This window comes from Anser cygnoides, chromosome 2, assembly GCF_040182565.1.
Source record: "Anser cygnoides isolate HZ-2024a breed goose chromosome 2, Taihu_goose_T2T_genome, whole genome shotgun sequence".
Classification (NCBI taxonomy): Eukaryota; Metazoa; Chordata; class Aves; order Anseriformes; family Anatidae; genus Anser; species Anser cygnoides.
Genome location: NC_089874.1, coordinates 65477564 through 65499362, shown reverse-complemented (window position 1 = coordinate 65499362; position 21799 = coordinate 65477564).

The window sequence follows — 21799 nt, the reverse complement described above, 5'->3', positions numbered from 1 at the left end:
AAATTACTCCTTTCCCATCATTTCACTTTCATGTGCAAAACCAAATTACACTGATGCCCAGGTACAAGCATCACGTGGGGAAACGCATTCCACTATCAAAGACAATGGTAGTTATACAATGCTACCCACTGCATCCCATGTGCACTAACTCCATTAAATCCAACTTCCTCCTGTATGCAGGCCTAGTATAACTCATAATTTGCAATGAAAAGGGTAAAATCATGCAGATAACAAATGCCACATTTTGTTTTTAGCATTGTTTAGATTTTCTAAAATACTGCTTGATGCTGGGCAACATTGCTGCCTAGCAAAAACGTTGTTAAAAAGAAGAGTTGTGCCCTCTTAATATTGAATAGAACTTGTAATCCTATCTTAAAGCCAGGAGCAAGACTAGTTATAAAAGTGCATTTGTAGCCTTTGTTCTGACTGTTGTAGACTGGGAAATAGCTGTGTGCTCATTAAAGTATATGTCAAACCTCTCATATATGTCAAACCTGACATATATGTCAAACCTTCTCATGAAACCAAATCACATTTGTTATGCTCATGGAAGCAAGAGAACCATATTCTGCAGATGTTTGCCTGCCCAGGAAATAAGGTCCCTTTCCTTAACTGAGGTGACTTTTTCTACTGTGATTTAGGGGTTGTGAGTAAAAGTTAGAATAGAAACTCATAATTTTATTTTAATTATGGTTTTATATACCTGCCAAAATGTATCTGTTCTGTTCAGATCTCAACATGTGATTCCGCCATGGTTGGTTTGGCTTTTTAGTTTTGTTTTTGCTTGAGGAGTGCGGGCATACTTTGCCTTTGTCAGGGAACACGTTCACAGTTTGGTTCTTACCATGTAGAGAGAAAATACCCACATAGGAAAAAAAAACAAAAAACAAACACTAAAAATCATATTACTTCTTTTTCCCTTATTACTTGCCTCTAATCTTATTCTGCCATCCTTCCTGTTTATGTCCTCACGTTATTGTACCATCTTCATTCAAGCAAAGCACAGCACCTGGCCATTTCAGGAGTCAAGAGTTACCTTGCCTTCATAGGAGAACCCTATTCTGTTGTTACAGTCTCTGCTTGGTGCTCAGGTATCACAGTGATGATTGAACTAGAAATAGTAATATGTGTGACAACCTTTACATAGGGAGAGAAAGAATTCTGTAATGGCAGTGCAGTTAGGCTTTTGTTCTTAAACTCTGCAGTGGTTCTGCAAAGGTTTTTGTAACGAGGCAGAAATGTCTCTCTCACCACAGAGGTTACTAAAATGGTAAACATCAGGGATAGCAGCACAAGCATTTGATGAGCACATATAGCATAAAGTTCTTGTTTGTCAAATACTGAAATCTCGGCATAATGCCCCCTTAGTTGGGACTGTTCCTGAAATTCCTGAAACATCTCATCACTTCAGTCCCTAATTGTCTGCATCTCCTTCTCCACCCTGTCCATCCGCAAATGCATGGGCTATTATTCTTATATCTCTTATCTCTGGTGTTACCTTGTCCGCTGTTGATGAAGGGGAAAAAAAGATGTAACTCTAGGCTGTCGATCAGGATCAGCCCATCCTTTGCAAATGTCAGCTTCTGTCAGTAAGAAGCTAAGCAGTGTCACACTGTATTTGAATCCTATGTTCAAACAAAGCAGAGAAGCTCCTGATGAGAAGAAATTACTTCTTTAGGTCATCTACCAGAATCTATTTGTGTGATTTAAGGATAGGTTCACATTTGGGTAGGGTATAGGAATCTTTTTTTTTTTTTTTTTTTTCTCCAAGTGCATAACTAACTCCATGGAAGAAAGGTGTTCTTGGAAGATGTAGGAGTACCTACAGGGTCTTGGGCTACAACTTAAATTGCTCTGCTTGGCTGTGGTTTGACTCCATGGTTTATAAACTTCAACATATATGATAAAAATAGACTCAGTTGAAAGTAAATGAGGGGGAAGTAAATGTATTCTACCTCCACATATGCCAACTGAAAGCTGACTTTGAAGTGACAGTGATATGGGAGATATGGAAAACCTGATCCAAAGCAGACCTAGGTAGATTGGTAAAATACCAGCTGACATTCCCCTCAGTGAGGTGTAGCATTTCAGAACAGTTTCAATCTACAACCGTAAAAAAAAAAGATGCATAAACACAAATGCTTCATTTCCCCACTGACGAACAGAGTGTTAAATGACTTGCCAGGGTTATGCAACCCTGCTTATGCGTAGCAGGTTAACAGCGAACCTATTGATCCAAGTCTTTCCTTGAGTCTATCCGATGGATTGCAACACTGCGACTCAGAGTTTCCTTTTGGATCCCTCCAGCTCTAGCATTTGGATTTCCAGCTCTAGCATCCTAGGGGTAATATTTCATGAGCCAAGACAGCAGAATTAGAAAGAATGCTGCACTAAGAAGGAAGATGGGCTGCAAACCAAACTCTCTGAGGCTGATGGTAATGTTGTTATTGATGTTATTGGGCTAGACTTTTGACTTTTGAATAGTCTGGAAAAAGAAGGGCAAACAGCAGAGAGGAGTGAGACAACCCTAACTGGAACTGATCTGGTCTGAATAGCTCAGTTGTAACCATACAATGAATAGCACAGGGTAGCCACAGATAAGGATATAAAACCCATGCAAAGTTGAAATGTGGGGGTAGTCTCTAGAAAAGCAGAACTCCTTTACTTTAGACTATACACAAGAACTGGGCAGATGATAGCTCCACCATGGCCTTGATAACTGCAGCATTTAGAGGAAAAATCTCTACAACACAGCTCTAGGGCACAATCAGACAGCTTAGAGGTAAAACCACTTTATTCCTCAGTCCACATCACCTAGCAGGGGGCTGCCCTTAATTAGGCAGATGTAGAAAAGCTAAACTGAGGAATGAGTCATTTTGCAGTAACCTGTAGGTCAGGTTTCAAACTGAACCATTTTAGGACTTAAAAAATAAAGAACCCATCCTACAGACAATCTGTGTCACCTCTTCACCTGGCAGCAATTAAGCATTGCTTGAATGCAATCAGTGGCCTGAGGGAGCTGGAGGGCTCTCCCTTCACCTTTCACTCACCTTCATCTAACAGGAGAAGAAAAGAGAAGGACACCTCTATACACTGTTCATCTATGCAATTCACTGATTTATTTATTTATTTTATTTTGGAAACACAGTAAGTAATTAAAATCAATCAGTAATGAAAATCTATCCTAACCTAGAGCTGGGCAAATAACCTTTCTAATAGTTTAGATGCCATATCACAACACTGAAAACTCACAGGCTGAAATGTTCTGTGGTATAACTGATGCTTTAGATTATTTTAATGACTGCTATTTCATGTTTTAACTCCATGGACCAATTGCAATTGTTCTAAATTTCAGCTTTGCTATTCAATTATCACATGAGCCGCATAAAACCCTCTCAGTTTCCTGCTCTGACAGGATCTGCACATTTGCAATTCTGCTTCCCAGCGCACTTGTGTATGTGGCTTTGAAACCTGCTCTGCCAGTAAAACTGAATTATTTGATTGTTCCGAGAAAATGAACACAAAAGGGACATAAAAAGAGCAAGCTGAGTTTATTCAAGATTTGGACAAACATCTGTGGAATGCTCCTGGCATTATTTGCCCAGCTCTTTTTAACACTGTGGTGGTACAGCATTTTAAACAGCATGGTGCCTACGGTACCCATGCTCACTCAGCATCTTCCTCCAAGACAGGATCGCAGACAGGCTGTATCACCCAAAACATGTTGTACCCACACACTCACTGCAAACTCAGACCCTGTAAAGCTTCCTGGAGGGTGAAGAATTAAAGGGGAAAATTGTTCAAAGCATTACAATGTGCAATTTCAATGTAAGGCATAATGAAAGTAGCTGTGTGGGAGGATATTACTTCATTATAAACCTCAATCGGATGCCCGAAGATTTCTATCATCTCAAGAGAACATTCCATCAGGCTCTACAAGAGGTTTTCCAGTGGAAGAAAAATTGCTCTCTGCTCCCCGCCCCCCCCCCCCTTCAGGCTTGAGAAAATTGTATGGCTTTTTTAACAGTTTCTAATGAAATCCCATATTACTGCTTCTCCCCTGGGAGACTTCAAAAGTCATGCAAACTTCACAGAGCCCATATGTTCGTAAACCTCAAGCAAAAGACCAGTAAGGAAATAAATTGCAGTTCTCCAATTAGCATCTGACATTCTATAATGTTTTTTTGAAAGGGAGAATTTGTCTTTTTTCTTAACCATGCTGATAGAATAAATGAGTTACTAAACCTAGCATTATTTCATGTTTTAAGGCACACTGAAATCAAAAACTCCAATTCACGGTGGAATACGAAACAAACCCAGCAATTTAGAACACGCTAAAGGGGATAAAACATGCATGAATATTTTCTTCAAGCTCCTTATTGTGTATTCACAGCTACTGCCAAGCACGACAACATAGACGGGGTATTAGGATATGAAATGGGAAGTGGTCAAATTTTCAAAGCAGGCTGCTGGGTGTCGAACACTTTTGAAAATCTGGCCCTTGACTCTTGGTGGCATTCCAGAAAGAAATCTCTCTCTGCTGGCACTTGGCCAATCAGCTTTGGAAATCCTTTTGCACAGTTATTTCAGTAAAGCATAAAAGCCGATCCCTAGCTTTCTCTGTGTGATTAAGCACTGTCACCAATCACTATGCAGCTCTAAGATACGCATTAAATATTCCTAGATAAATCCTCCATCCCCAGAGAAATGTGTTCCCTGTACAACTGTAAATCCAGGTTCTGTGTTGAAACTAATCCAGTCTGGCAATGCTGTGGCCCTAGAAAAGTTTCCTTGGAAACGACAAACTCATGCAATGGCAAAGTCAACCAATCTTTTCATGCCACTATATTATATTAAAAACACCTGGTTTATTTATACAATGACTTACAGATTAGGGTTTTAGAAATAATAATACATAAACTTTATAGCAAAAAATATACATATAATATTTCATCCTTCTGTGATATATAGAAATGATGTATATTTGTGTGTGTGTACATATATATAAATATATGGTTTGTAATTATGCTTAGGGCACTTGTGTATAGATATGTGTATCTACATACACACAGTATACATTTATTTATCTTTGTCGGTGCCATGTGTGTATACATAAACACACATAAATACACACACAGGACCATATTTACACTCTGTGAGTAGATGTGTACATTGCAGAATCTGCACACAAACAGCTGTAGTCCTTCACTGGCTGTGAGCATCAGGGGGGTCAGTGACACCCACGTTAGTGTCCGCTGAGAGAGAACAAATGTCATCGCTGTGGGCATAGGACTGGCTTGATGCATCTTCCTTTGTGAAGAACTAGATTTGCTGGACAGTGGCACCCTGCAATGCAGGGCTTGTTGCATGGTCCAATCTCATTCCAGTTGTCACATGTTTTGACACATCCTGGACCACAGGTATCATAAACTGCACAGTGTTTACACTGGGTTGCTGAAAGACAATCAAAAGGAACAGAAGATGGGTGTTACACAAAACCAGGTAAGGACATGCAAGGAAATTTACATATCTTGTTGACTGCTTTCTATTGCAAATATCAAAAGGTACATTCTGGTACTATGATCATCTAGAAGAAAAAGCTAATTGTAAAGAAGTTCCACTGCATGAAATGCAACATGACTTTACATGACAAATGTAAAGGTAGCAACATTCCTAACCAAAAAGGTATCAAGTTCCTAATAGTCTTGAACATTTTGAGAATTTTAACAAAACTGACAGTCTATAAACCTTTGTCAAAGTCCCTGTCTACAAGCAGATCTGTGCCTTGTATTTAATGACTAGCATTTTTTACTTACTTGTCTTTTATCAAAAATTCCTGAAACATTTACATGGACAGACAGTTATTACCAATTCCACTATTACAGAAAGAAAAGACAGTCATTCACCACAACAGGTTTTCTACTTCTAAGATTATACTTTCAATATTGCATATTGCAGCAAACCAAAACAATGTTGTTAATTCAGCAGCACCAGTTCTTTTATAAAAAAAAAAATAATCAATGATTTCTATCCTTTGTGCTATTTTATCAAGTGATCACTGAGAATGAGGATTCTCGTACTTGATGATTCCAGTATCTATTCAATGATTTATGTAGTTGGCAGTTCAATGGGTTTCCAACATAAAGACTACTGAGGGCTCAGCTAAAAGCACTATAAGCCCACCAGATCAATATTTAAACTCTTAACATTTTATATCCTGCCTTCTTAGTATGGACAATAATCCATGGTTCAATAGAAAATAAAAGCCTGTTACTCTTTCTAACAGCTGTGCTGATGGCAAAAACAAGTACTGATAAAATAGTTTATAGATGGTAACAGACTCTCAAGCATCCAGAAACATATCTTGCTATTTACAGAGAGGTGGCTGAATTATAAAAGGTTTCTTCCATTTTGAGAGAGATTGAAGGTGCAGATTTTGTTAAAAAAGAGTACTGTTAGGGACAGAAAGTACTGTTTTGTTGTGTGGACTAGCCTCAGAGTGTCACTACAGTGTTGCTGTTATTCATAAAGATAATATATGCAGAAATAAACTGATTAAAGCACTAAAGTCTTTAAGAGAGTTACAGGAAGGATGGAAGTCTTAGTGCTAAGGCATCATAAATTTAAGGGGTTCTTCTACAGTAACAAAGTGATCTTCAAACCAGCATCAGCTTCTTGCAAGTTTTACTTCTTACACATTTTAAAGCATCTATGCAAATGCAAAAGCAGCACTGAAGAAGGAAGGAATTCTGGAAAGTTCTCAAGACACAGGTATTAAATGTGCAAACAAAAAACTGGCTAGTACAGCAGAAAACAACCCTGGAGTTACAGAGAATCAACATATAAATATTAGATAGATATTAGATATAAGGTAGATATTAGAAAATAAAGTTTTCTAGCTCTAAGCATGAAAAAGCACTAGAACAAGCTACTTGAGCTCTGTGAGACATCTTTTATTGAACATCATTTTAGAATAAGTTGGGAAAATTATCTTTCAGAAATGTTTGAGATGATAGGCTTATCCTACATTTGAGGACTTTTTTTCAAGCTTTACATTTCTATCTTCCTCTGCATAACTTCTGTGCACACTGAAGAAGGGAATAAACAAAAGGAATAATTTAAATGAAATTTAAAAGGGAAATGGGAAATTTAGAGGGTGGAAAAAACATGCAAGCAATATTAAGCATACAGTAATACACTAGATTCACTACAAATTGCACTTACACAATGTGTTAAGAATAGAGATAGAATCCTTAGAGTGGAAAGAAAAACGTGCAGAGTTTCCAGGAGCTTTCAAACATATTAATATATTTTGCAAATGTATTAATTGTCTATAAAAGTAGATTGAGATGCTCAAAGCACAACATGAGTTATCTTAAAGAGGCTGTGACCTTAAGTTTTTAGCCTGTGTAGGTTTCATTCCACAAAGCTTTATGGCAGTAATAGCCAGCCCATTTATTCCACCTGAGCTCTGTTTGGTGCCTTAGCTGGTGGTTTTGAGGAAAGTTGGCTCAAGGTCTCCTTTCCACTTCCTCATGTCTGCCCCAGAGTAAATGAGAATATATTACAGGCTGCCTTCAGCAGCTGTGGTACCCATAAGTTCTCCCCAGCTCTACTCTACCACATAAGGATAGATGCCCTCTTGCATGTCCAGATACCTCCTTCTCCTTGAGAAGATCCCATGGAGAAGACATGACGGCTTTAATTTCTGCTGTAGTCAGTCCGTAATGGGGCTATTAACTTACTGCCAAGGGAAAAATCAGAAAAGTACAATAGTTGCTGTTTAAGTTCCCCGGATGGTTTTTATTGTTGAGTGCTTCAGTTGTTAACATGTGGTGTGATTGATCCAGAACATTCCACTTCATCAACAGTTTAAAAAGTAAAAATAAAGACATTCTGCAGTAGGCTTCCCAGGGACTGCTGAAATGAATCAGTACCTTGTAAACATGGAAAACAGAAGTGATGCCTTTGCACCCATCTTTTGAGGCAAATTCCTCTCTTATAGAACTAAGTTCTGTTAGTAATAACTTAGTCCACTAGCAAAAAAAAAAAAAAAGCACAAAAGTTACTAATAATACCGCATTTTGCAACATTACCAGTCCCAACAGGATTTTTCCACTCTTCTTCTAGAACATGTGTTTGGCATGACAGATGTGAGCTTCCTCAGACCGCTTTCTGAGCTGGCGGGACGATAGCCAGCTCCAGTCCAGAAGCCATATAGTCACATAAACACAGCACTGTGCCTGAGCTAATAAACCCTGCCTAATAAGGCTATACAGTTTTCAGACCAGAGCTGGCTTATTCCAGCCAGTTTGGCACTTTCACAGAGAAGGCTTGTATCTGTCAGCACCCATCTTTGTAGATGTAGCTGTAATTTTTTAGGAGGAATTTTTGTTCCCCAATATAAAAGTCAAAGTACCTAACATGGAACTGCTGAAGACTCCCCTTGTAGTATGATATCTGGTAAATCTGGTTCCACAGAAATTTCTGAGCTAGTATTTGTGCATCAGTGCATCATGCAGCTTCTTGTGCTGGTGTTGCACAGATTGGGCTTTCAAGGTGTTTTGAAGGACTTTCAAATTAGGTGTCACTTGTGGAGCTTGCAATTCACAAAATGTCCTTTTAACACAGAGCAGTAGAAGGCAATAAATCTGAGCACTGCTCTTATCATGATACAGTTCTGTTTATCCTTCAAACTTTCAGTTTTTAATAAGTTTCCACTGAGAAGTAGCCTTCCCCCCTTCTCATGCATATTCACAGAGAATTAGAAAGATTAAAGAAAACCAAGATATAGCAGGTAAAAAGAGTGACTTTGGCCAGAAAATTCCACAGCAGAGATGAGGGGACCCAGCAGAGAAGAGTGAAAATCAGATACAGGCTCATCTTCCTCTAGTTTGACTGGTCATCGTCTAGCCTGACTGATCATAAAGGGATGAAAGGAGAAAATTGTTCAGCTTTTATGAAGTTGTTGGAGCATGCCAGCACATCAATGCTACCATGTGCACTTTGCACTCTATTATATTCCCTATCTGCTTTTTCTGTGTAGGTATGTCCATGGCAGGGAGTTATTGACATCTGCCATCCTAGAGTCTTCTTTCCCTCAGTGACCTTAAAAATTCAGTGTTAAATTGCTATGGCCCAAGGCCTTTCACCATCCTCGGTTTACTTAATCACACTTTTAAAATCGCTTCTTTATCATTTCTTGGGCTTAAAATATATATATATGTTTTTTATCTCCTTTTCAAAGCCTCTTCCTTCCATTTCTATCCCTTCATTTCCCTCTCCATCATATTCTCTTATTTCTTCATTCTTTCTCCCTGACACTCCTGTTTTTGTTTGTTTGCCTTGTTAATACATCATATTTTTCGTATGTCCATCCTAACAAGTCTCACTCCTCATGCAAACCTGAATTCCTTTCCAAACCCTATCAGTTCCCATGCAGATCTCACCAACCATCCCTAGCCCTTTTCCCTACTCATTAGCTTCTTCTCTTCACCCCTCCTGTTAAATGATACTCCCTTTACTGAGACAGCCTCAAAGGACAACAAGCCTTGCGCTGTAGTATTTCGCAGAGGACTTAGAGGAGGATACATTGCTGCACTGAGGGGGAAGGAAGAGCATGTAGGGAACAGGACATATAATTCAGCCTTCTGAGCATCCTGTTTGGCTGGCTGTCCAGACAACACAAGCTTTCTAAAGATTATAAAAATGAGTTAAGTGTACAGCAGTCAGGGTAGAGGAGCTGGCAACCACACAAGATCTGGTTTTATAACACACAAAAGAATAATTAAAACCTGACTACACTATTAAGTATACTCCTTTTCCATCAGAACACAGCTCTTCCAAGTATCCCACCAGCTATGAAATGTCAAACAGGAAATGAAAGTCACAGAACACTAAGGTTTTATTACAGATATATTGTTTCATACCCAGAAACTTTTATCCACAATTAAGACACAATAATTGTAACTATGAGTTTTGGAAGAAAAAAGTAAGTTAAAGAATAAAATCTTGGTGCTGGCCACTGGTAGCATATGGACACGTTACAGATGCAGTGGATGCACTTTAATGCTTACCGTATAACTCACGATAGAAGATCATGCTACTTATTTAACACTGTATGCTAAAGTGTTTTGAGGGTACTTGACCACGTACAGTTTATCTATATTTTCTGCTTAACAAGATTTCCCCTTCCCCTCTAGAAGTCTGAACTGAGGTTAAAAAACTCAGGTGGATTTAAGAACTTCTTTCATTAGCTTTAATGGAATATGTGTGTTTAAATTCCTTCATAATGTTCACTCAAGGACTTTTTTTTCCTTAGAAAATGTTCTTGCCCTTGGTAAAATGACAAAAAATGTGAAAAGAAGCCTCAATTAGTGAACTCGTGATATGCCAACAGTTGTATAAACTCCTTAAGGCAAGTACTGGAGTTTTTATTCATTTTATGGCATCTCGTATAGTGGGGTCTTGGTCTGAAGAGCTTTGGTCAAAAAAATAAAAATAAAAAAATTCAGGCTGCTTATTTCAGTTTCCTCATGGATCTGCTATTGGATCGATAAATTAAAATTGTATATGTTATTAGTGCTGATACCACATCCTTGAACAGTGCTTTCACTTACTGACACCGTGTTTGGATTGTTCTGTTCCTTCATAAGAAAAAAATAAGCCTTTTGGGAACAGTCAATCAAATGTAATTTGCTCTGTCACTCACCCATTCCTGCTATTGTGCCTACAACAGAAAAGGAAATTGAAGTTGAGAGAGTAGACCCTGAGCCACACACAATCACCAAAATAGACCACAGAGCAATAGCTCTTTGACCAGCACTGAGTATCTTCGTCTCGTTTTTTTCCAACTACTGTCAATGGCTTTACATAAATCTGAATACATTTCCAGGCAAACCGAGGCCCTTATAGAGTGTCCTAAATTAATGAGACCATCATCAGGGGAAATATTAATCTGAAATATTGCATTTTACTTCAAGTGACTATGACCACAGGCCACCGCTTCTCATGGAAACAATTACTCACAATTACTTGCAATTAATGCAGTCCTAATCACATGCAGAATTTGGTCCAAGAGCCAGAATTAATGCATGTCTGCATTTTGATATTCCCATTAAAGACATTCTTTTTCCCTTGTTGAACCTTCTGCAATCATATATATATTTTGTCTCAGGAAATACAACTGTGCTTTAACAGGAGGTCAAAGGAGTTTAAATATTATCTGCAATCAAATGTGGACATAACCTGAAAGAAAAAGGCATGCGCTTCTTCCAGAAAGTACATAAAATTATGCTAGCTAACATTAGAAGTGACAAGTTTTGTAACTAAATAAACATCTCTAGTATTTGATGATTCAGAATCGTTCCTGGTAAGGTCCCTCTCCATACCTCAGCACATATCTTCACTGCTGATGTAACTCCAGTTCTAGCCAGTTCGTTTCTGATCCTCCTCCACCAGTAAAAGGATAAGAGCCTATTAACCTAAGCACCGGGTTACAAAGATGCCATCCCAAAATGCTTACCTGCACAGTGCTGCTCAGGTACCCACTGGACTTTCAACCCTTCTCGCTGACAGGCTCGGGCATAGGCCAGGAATGACTCACAATAGCAGTTTTTATGAACTGGACACTCGCACATGTCTGTCACACAGGACCTGCAGAACAAAGCCCCAGAACAAATAAGCAAGGAAAGATTTAGCAATTATCTCACCAAGGTTTGGAATCATTTACTCTCCAGTCACACAGAGTTTGATGCCACAGCAAATTATGCTAAGCAGCAAGAAACTTAAACACTCGCCGCTTTTCTGCTGCCAAACGTAACCTCACGTCTCTTTTTTGATGCGCTGTTCTAATGCAGAGAAGGCTTAAGAGCACCAAGGAGAGAACCACATGGGAACAGGGACGTGAGAATAAGAACCAAGAGGGGTCAGGCAGAGACGACCAAGACCACAGTGCTAGGAAGCAAACTCCAAAATGATTTGCACCAACACAAGATAAAGGCTTCTTTCCCATTCCTGGAAAGTTATAGTGTAATAATACTATTAATAACAAAGCAGCAGTGTTAAATGGGTGACTTCTGCAGGAAATGAGCACATGTCCTTCAATGCAAGGAATGAGAACTTCTCTCCAGGTCACCTCCAGCTTCCCCCCACTTTGAAGGCCCCAAAGCAGCTATTTGTTTATTTTCTCAGCAGCAACACTACTAAATGCCAGATTAAATGGAGACAGGCTGATGCAGCATAGCTGAGCAGTTCTTATGCTAGGATACCCCCCAGGCACTTGTTAATAGCACCATCTTCTTCCATCGCATAAGATGGAATCACCACAAAACATGGCAGGGAGCAAAGCTGCTAACATGGCCCTAAAAAATACTGCTATTGTGTTTGTCACCACTATATTTCAAGTTAGCTAATCCAAAATGTGTGCCCATTTGGCACAAATCTAAAGTACAACTGACAAGAGACAGCATATTTGCAGTTGACAGTTTCTGCATATGCAAAATGCTTAAACACTTCTGCAAACACAGAAATGCAAATTAAGAATTGCCAAGTATCTGCTGCTCCAAGTGAAGGGAGGGACAAGGTGTGAGGAAGACATACAGCCCATGTGAGGAAGACACAATCAGGGCCTCAGTTCCTCTGCTTTCCAGAGACGGCTCCATGCATGGACCTTGGGGGTCAATGGGCAAGAGTACCTTGCACCCTAGTGTCCTCTCCATTCCTGAATGATCAAGGCAACACTTGTGAGAGGCACAAGTCCTCCAGAAGGACCGAGGGCTAAAGTCACAAATGAACTCTCCATATTAACTGCTCTTGCTGTGGATCAAAAATTCAACTGTCTTTAGGAAAAAGATGGATATGGGCCTCCTTTTCCAGAAACTTTCCCCATAGCTAGTGTCTGGAAAAGGAGCAAGCATCTCAGCAAATTAATCTGGAGTCCTAATGCCTGTAGGATGCTTTGGAGTCACTGGGAGATCTATTCAAAACTAGGTGAGAGGATTAGTGGCCCATCAAACATGGACAAACTTGTTTCTGCCTATCCAACAACACTCCTTTAAGAGGAGTATTTCCCCTTGTCAGAATTACTGGCTGTTTCAGTGACCTTTTGTATGGTTATGCCTGACAGTTCTGCTTGACATTTCCATCAGCGTTTATTTATTTTTACTCTCAGTGAATCCCCATCGTGAAATTACCTAAAAAGTCAATGTGACAAATAAGCAATATAAGTGTTAATGTAAAAAGGTTACCTGTCCTGCATTTATCAATATATACATAATATGCATAAACAGAATTGCTTTGGATCAAATATATGTAAAATGTTCACATTTACAGACCAGTGGTTTTCATTTGAAACAACTTTACTTTCCATGGGCAATGTAACTTTACTTCACTTGAGTTCTGTGGTGGGTCCCTTTACATCCTTTCCAGTAACAGATGTTGCTGCTTGGGTGTAACAGCTGATAGGCTGTAAGGAACAAATCAGCACTATGTCTTTGGCCTTGTTTGACATTGTTAGCTGATAAAAGACCTTGTGTAAGCACAAAGGGTAACCTTTTTACATGACACAGTAAATAACTTCACACTGTTTCCTTTGGCCACAATGTGCCTGTGATCTCCTGCTAGCATTCTTTCCCACCCATAGCAGGAACCACTTCATATCCCCAGTGCCATTTGGGATATGTATTTCTCATTTTACAGGGAAATAGATGCTTGTTTGCTATTGCAGCAGATTATCATCACAAAGAAGGTCTGTAACTATCTCCACAGATAGAGTCAGTTATCAAAATACCATTCGATCATCTTATCATTTCTGTGCTAGCTAGTAGTGTTTTACTGCTGCCCACTAAGATTTAGTTTTAATGCCCAAGGTGCTTAGGAATGCTTTCCAGTGCCAGGTCGGTTGTGTGTTCACTGACTTTCTGCCTTAGAAATTATAAACCCCTAAGCCTGAGGTACTTCTTCTGCTTTTGAAGCATAACTGCAGTTCTTAGCATCACTCAGAGGGGGATGCCACCTTCTACAGTGAGTCAGTGCAGTGACAGCTAACTCAGGTGCTTGCATCAGGTCAGGAAATCTCAAGGCTCTCCATCAGTCACTCAGTCTTTCTAATTAATACCATGTTCATGGCACTCTTCATGACCAAGCCCGGGCATGGTTTCGGGGATTAGGGAGGCAAGGGCAGTGTTCCCGGCCTGCAGGATGGCACCAGGGCAAGCACGCTGTTTGAGTTTAGCTGCTATATGCATGTGCTACATGATGCTACACCATTAGCCCTTAGCATTGGAATGGCCGTAGGCATCCAGGCAGGCTCCAGAATGAAACGTGCAGTTTGGCTGGGATCACCATTATCTGCTACGGTGTTCAGCATGTGTGTTCACTGCAAAAGGTAGCACGCCACATTCAAAACAAACAATACTCTGATTCATTACACACCTAATTTCTTGTATAATTTTTATTTTCCTGAAGTGTTTTATCCTGGTGACAGCTGCTGGCTCACTCCCTAGGCTTGGCTGAGGACCAGTCATCAGACTGCAGATGCTCTATTAATGAATTACAATTTCTAATTATTTTTATGTTTAAATAATTATGAAAGATGATAGTAAAGGAAACTATATCCACAACTGCCCAGCCTAGTCAATCAAAATAAAACCTTTTTTTTTCCTTATGAAATTTCTTAGTGGCAAGTTTAAGGCATTAATGTTAATATTAATTGTAGTTAGATGGATTGGCAGTTGGGTAGGGAGGAAGGAGTCTTTTTATATCAATTCTCAAATTAGCAGGGAGCAAGTATGTGGTCTGCTTGATAGCCAACAGAGTCATTGCTTCCCTTCAGTGCACCCTGCGGGAAACTCCGTGCCAAGTCACCATGACAGTCAAAGGGCAGTTCTGGGAAAGGACCCCCCTTTTGTTAGGGGGTGGCTACTGAGAGAGTGTTGGCACTGTCCCATGGGCAAACTTTGGCACTGGTTCTGTAATTTTTTTTTTCCAACTATGAATCCTTGTATTTAATTATATTTCTCAGAGTTATTGTTACAGTTATATTAGAGAGTCATTAGGGAATGCTTCATGATATAAATTTACAATCCTATTCTTGTGTGCAGTCCTCACCCATTCCCCTTTCAAAAATCTTCAGTATACCTATGGCTTTTTTTCACCTTCCCCAGTGACTGACACAATTCAAACTTCTTTGTTAGATTCTGTGACTCTAAATGCATGTACGCAGAGGCTTTGGGCTTATCTGTACTCTAAACTGACTGTTCAAACAACATAAAAATACTCTTTTACTAAAATTTTGGAGTTATATCAACAATGAAGCCGTACTGTCAAGTTACCATACTGCCCACTGAAGGAGACTTTAGGTCTTCCGGGGTATTGTGATTTTTCCAAGACTAAAACATTTGCTTAAGTGAACTAAAAGTGAAAATACATTCCAGAAACTTAAACATCAAACCATTAGAGTCATACAGAAAGAATCCCATAGGAAGACTGCAGTGGAAGTCACTGATAAAATTAATCTGTTTTACCAGCTATGGAAATACACCCAGAATACTTTAATCAGCCTTAACTCTGCCCTCAGTGAAATCATATCAAAATGCAATGATGTTGCAGTCCAAAATAAATTTCTTTTAAGGACCTATTTAGATTTCTAAAAAATATTTGGCTGTGATGGTGTCCTATTTTTTCATCATCTTAAATTGTAGAGAAAATCTTATCACCACCAAATGTAAGGTAATGGCTCCCAGAATCATATTTTCGGAACAGGACAGCATGATGATTAAAAAAGACAGGAATTTTGATCTTAGGTAAACTGACATAATTATTTATGCATACACATAAGTGTTAAGTCCTCTCTCTCAAATCACAGACACTTGTGTAACAGTGAAATAGCCCCAGAGTCTATCCAAGGAAGGTCCAAGTGGACAGTGAGAAATGTTGTTTCCCTCTATTACTCATCCTTTAAACTCAGTCACAGCTTCCCATGAACAGCTTCCCTTAAGAACACAATGAATAAAAGGCTTTGAAACCTGTTCCTGTCCAGCTAGGGAAGAAGTACTGTTCTTCCTGTGAGCCCTCCTTCTCAAAAACACTTTATTTGGAGCCCCAGCTCCAGTGTTGGCCTAATTTAGCACCAGTTATGAGCCCCAGCTCCATATAAGTACCCAAGCACAGCTGAACCTCTCAATCCTCCACTGGCACTAAGTGCCTCACTGTGATTCCTTTTGATGATGCCTGTGCTGCCTGCAGGGTGTGTGTTAGAGATGGCGCTAATTGGGTGTGTATAATCACAAACTGTTGCAGAGGGAAATCCATGAAAGTGAAGGCATCCGGCAGCTGGGGGACACACCCTTGCAGGAGACACACATACACACACTGCTTCCACAACTTCAAAGTGAACTGGATGAGTATGCTCCTTCAGCAACAGCCCTTTTTTCACATTAAACCGTGGAAAGTCTCCAAGTCTCACAAAGGGCAAAGAATTGAGTCCTGTGCTACATGTTCTATGAAAAAGGAGGAGGAACGATCAGCAGTGAATCCCACAGCTTCAGTCTGTGCCACGCGGAATTGAAATTGCAGATGTTCAGTGTCATTTCAGAAACGTCAGCAGTCCCTCATTTCACTTTGCAGTGCACACAAATCCAAACACAGTCATATCAGGAAGGACTGTGCCTTTTTGCATTAAATATATATATATATGAAATCTCATTTCTGAACAGGAATGGGATGCAGGGCACTTTTCAGACCTTTTAGTACTTTCAGGAAGTGGCTTTCTGTAGACAGAAAACACTAACATCCTCCCCTTCACCATTTCACCACTAGGTCTCAGCAGACTTTACAGAAGCTCTTGGAGTTGGTGCATCACCATCCCCATTTTACATATGTGAAAACTCAGACATCAGGCTGTGAAAGGGCTTGTCCTCCATACTGGGCATAAGCTGTATGCTTACAAACTCCACTGACTGAAGGGTCATTGGCCTAGGGAGGAGGATTAATGTTCGGTCCCACCAACCTGTGAGACAGACTCACCAGGAGAACTTACCAGTATGCCACATTGGAGTTTTGGTACAATGTTGGCCTATTTTAGCACCGGTTATGAAAATAGCCAAAATCTACACAACAGTGAGGCTGGATTCCTATAATCACACTGGAGTACTCACAATTTAGCAGCAAAACTCAGGATTCATTTTTCCTGATCCAAAATTAGACCTCCATTTTCCTCTTTCATAGGAAAAATAAAAACCAATGGCTTCCGTCAGTAGCTCCATTATTAGAAGAAAGTTTGTATGGGCTGTTTTTCCCATAAAGTTTCAAGGAGTTGCCATTATTTATGGCCCCCACCAGAGAACTTATTTTACAAGGTAAGAAAATGAGAAGATGAGCTATGCTCCAATATATAATGCAAAGGCTCATGCTGTTCCTGTTGTAAACTGTATTTTGTCTGTATGTGCATGTCTAATCTTACTGAAGTACTGAAGCTTGCTATTTAGAGCTGGAGTCTTTTTATGGCTGAGAGGCTTGAGATCAGAGCCTTGAGATCATTCTCGCTTTCTCCAGAATTTACTAATTTTAATACAGAAGCAGCAAATAACTCATGAGGGAGGTAATTTTGGAGGCTGCAGAAATACAAAAGTCCTTACATCAATTGAGCATTCATTCAAGTACTTGCCTGGGGGACAGACTGTTTCTTGCAGCAAAGGCAGTCATTTTCATAAAGCATTTCTTCCAAGACTAGGTAAGTATACCTGCATCCTCCGTGCATTTCCTACACATTAGAACAATGGTAACATTTCCTTAAATTGAGGGTCTATTAAAGGCATCCATAACAATATTAACAACACTCCATCACATTTTTTCTGGTAAGATCTGGATCAAAAAGCTCTAAAAATGTGGGAGCAGAAAAGGAACTCATAGCACATCTTCTGTGAGCAGTGCAGAGAAAATCTACTGCAGGTATATACTTTCCATAGGGAAATCTCATTCCTATAAAGAGACTATTGGCTTGAGAATGCTTGAGAGTATCACAGTTATTTTTGGTAGGTTGCAGAGGAGGAGTTTGCAGCAGTGGGCATTTGAATCATGTGTTCGAATTTCATCCCAGTCACTGATTTTTGTGCAAATTTGAGTCAACCATGGACAGTATTGCCACAAGGAGCCCAGCAGAAAGAAATGGTAAAACACACATCTCCACAAAAGAGATAGAGCTATATGTGACTTAAGATTTCTTGGGCACAGCAGTCACTTTTACACTCACACTGGAGAGTCCTAATTTAACTTACTACCATTGTTCCTGCTCCAGAGATAGACTTGGCACTCAGAGTCAATTAAACAGAATTACACAAGATATCCACACCCATCCCTGCCATGCCAAGGCACCCTTCCAAAGTAGATATTTAGAGGAGTTCAGTCAACTTGGGAAAAGGATGCTTTAAATGAAAGTGATAATTATTGTTGGTAATTTCCAACATAGCACAGACAGACAGTAATTCAATTTTGATTTCTTTGCATATCCAGCTCCTTTAAAAGCAGTCAGAACCCATGCTTTCTTCACAAAGTGTAAGCAAAAATGATATTTTCCAGTGACACTGAATAAGTGAAGGTACATGCAAACTTCTGAAAATGCATACTGTGCTGCACAATATCACCATAAGCCTATACTACATACTGCTAAAAGTATTATCCACAAGCCTTTGGAAAATGCCAGAAAGAGTGTTCTATGTGTATTTTTAACCTTTATAAAAAAGAGTATACTGTGCCAGATTTGCATTTTATTGCCTTAACCAACATTACCCACAAGAATATAGTAAAATGAACAATGAAACATTCTGGAACATTTTCTAAAACTGCATCAAATTAAAGTTCTCAAGACAGCACTACTCTGACATCATATTTATAATCTTCCCTGACTATGTAGTAGCAGTGGTAAAGCTATTTAAAAGGAGGGAAGGGGGAAGAACCAAATAAAGAGCAAAACAGAAGAGCAACCTTCCCTACTTCTTTCTTCATATTTCCCCCCAGTGTCTCAAATAGGCTTTTTCTATCTAGTGCTTGGACCTTACAGGCATTTGTGGGTTTAAATGTTCTTTCTGGTCCTGAGAATGGAAAGGATGGATAAAATCCCACCATGGGGAAATAGCTGAGCCATGACTGAGGAAGACAATGAAGTCCCACACTGGGCTCCAAGAAGCATCTGGTATGACTCAGAATATTTCCTAGAGCTGAAGGTTATAATACAGTTGAGCAGCTGACTTGCCACCTTTACTGGGAGTGGATTTTTGCTAAAAATCTCCAGTAGAATAGAGAAATGCCATCCACACACAACCCTGGAAGAGCTGACCCCTTGTACTCTTTCAGAAAGTGAAAAAGGGTTTTCCCCTGCTATTCTGTTTCAGTTTTGCTGGGCCACACAGAGTGTAACTTTTAAAGTAACGACATTTGAAAGAAACAGCTGTATGTATGAGAACTCAACCACTTTGGTCTGAGTCTGAGTTCACACATAGCATATACCTCAAAGTGAAACTGTTAAAAACAACTTCCCTGTGCACACAAGATTAGCATTTTGCATCCAGAATTACTGGAATAAAGAAGACATACAGCATTTCAAACATGTGCCCAATACCACACTGAAACATGCCTGTCAATAATTGCCTTCTTTTACTTGCTTACTCAAGCAGTATGCATGCAAGTTGTTCCACTTTCTTTGGTGGGATTACTGAAAGAAAACAAAAAACAAAAAAACATTTGGCTGCCTGTATATTGTATGCTCAATAGCTTGTATATCTGGTTGGAAAAAACAAGGACCATAATAACTGCTATAGAACAGTTTCCAAAATAATTATAAAGAGGCCAACTGCAATAAAAAAGTTTGGACCAACAAAAAGATACAGATGCATAGTTAGAAGTATCACCTGGAACATGACACTGGTGGTTCAAAAACTGGAATCTGGTTTCCGAGGACACGTATTTCTTCAGTTTATATCCACAGTCATCCACTTGCAAATGTGCATCACATAACTGGTAAAAATTATGCTACCCAATACAGCTGATCATGCATTTGTCCAAAGCTGTCTGGCAACCAGTCTTGGTGCCCTGAGGCCTTAATATTCAGAAAGAAAGTCACCTCCTAAGGGATTTTCTAACAAAAATCCCATCTTTCATAGCCCCAGTGGCCTAAGGTCTGCAGCGTATTTGCTCGTCACTGATTTCCTATGGCTGTGGCTGTAAACACTGCTGTAGTGTTTGGGCCACACTGACCTACTTTCTGCATCCATCGTCTCTCCTCAGAAGCCACAACCTAGACAAATTCCCAAATTTCACAATCTTCTGTTTTGGATTTCTTAAGCCAATAGGATTCCTTATTATTTATCGTGTTCTGAAATCACACATCAGTATTCAAGCTACTTCAACTGACCACTGGCATTTCAGATGTGTAATCAAGTTTTCCTTATGAGAGGAAAAGATAGGGACAATGTCCTAGTGGACCTTCTGAATATCCATACTAATACTTTTACACTTCCGTTTTTCTCACTATGTGAGAAATGTGCTTAGCCTAGCACTTACACTGCTAATGTGAATTTGCCTTGCAACTGAGTTAATCCATGCTGAGGGAATTTGCAGTGTCCTCTGGCATAGCTACCATGGAAAACGCATCTTATTTTGCACCTTTGGTGTTATATAATTGACATAAAATTTTATCTTTTTCTCTGTGTCTAGACTCTATTTTTAAAGAAGATTCCACCCAGTCTCCAGTTCTTCAAGTGGAGACTGAACTGTCATATCTTATCTAGAGAGAGAAAACAACAGTCATTGCAATCCAGGAAAAAGAAAAAAAAAAAAAAAGAAAGAAAGAAAGAAAGAAAAAAAAAATGTTTTAATATTTAAATTCATAGCATTCAAGTGGTGTTTTCAATCAACAGTTTAATTTTGTTTTTTATGTTTCATGCAGTGCAAATGAACGTGGCAAACGAATCTAATATTAAACTAACTTTCATAAACTTTCACTGTAGTAGACAGAGAGCCCATTAGTGTATTCTGTGTGACAGTCCTCATCCAAGAAAAGCCAGAGGTTTGTCAGGAGTTCATAAACTTCCTAGATAGAACATCAAAAATTATTTAGAGGTTCTAAAGTAATGACCCTAGAGAAATACAAACCATCTAGATATTGCCATAGTCATGAAATAGTCATATAAAATACCACAAGATTTAAATCTTCTAAAATAAAAATTCAAAGCAGGTCATCTCCTTCTCTCTACCAACTAAATATATTGTGGTTCTGCTATGCTATCTATCATAAAAATATGCCATATCCAATAATGAGCACAATGAGAACACGACACAGGAAATATTTCCAAAGTGTAAACATAAACTGAAGTTATCGTCAGCTTTTGATGGTGATTCACTGTATATATATCCAAGGAGGTCTTGTGATATAATAACAAACAGGCTGGCTAGTTTAGAAACTCTCATTCTTAAACTCTGCAGAGCCCACTCTGTGGCTTAACCAGTATGAAATTAACTTTGATCAAGCATATTTTTCCTCTAGGTGGCTGCAGAGCATTTAAAAAGTTGCTGGCTCCAGATGGAATATGAAAGAGAGAGAGTAAGGGAAAAAGTAGACAGGAGACCGTTACTTAGAAAGCAGCCTTCCTCCTCATCTTGCTTCCTTTACAAAGCAGAAGCCAAAATCCTATTTCAGCAAAGTTAGATTTGCAATGAGCATGTCACACTACCACTGTCATGCACACACATTGCATTTCATCTCAGAAGTTTCACTCTTTGCTCATCATCAAAGATAATGGGCTAA